Below are 212 nucleotides of genomic sequence, written 5' to 3'. Positions count from 1 at the left end.
GATCGAAGCTAGTTATCCTCGAGGAATATTCTTGATCGGCCGTCCGAGCGCCGTATTGAGATGTTGTCTCCAAGGATCATAAAACCCGAATACTATTCTAGGACAGGTTTTCAACCAACTCAACTTCAGAGGGGAGGGTATCACCTATCAACCTCATGCAAGCCTTTAAACCTAAGGCTATTGTTTGATTTGTTTTTGTGTGCCACATGTTT

Source organism: Vicia villosa, linkage group LG6 (genome assembly GCF_029867415.1).
Source record: "Vicia villosa cultivar HV-30 ecotype Madison, WI linkage group LG6, Vvil1.0, whole genome shotgun sequence".
NCBI lineage: Eukaryota > Viridiplantae > Streptophyta > Magnoliopsida > Fabales > Fabaceae > Vicia > Vicia villosa.
The sequence above is the reverse complement of the archived record's forward strand: the minus strand, read 5'-3'. Positions refer to the sequence as shown.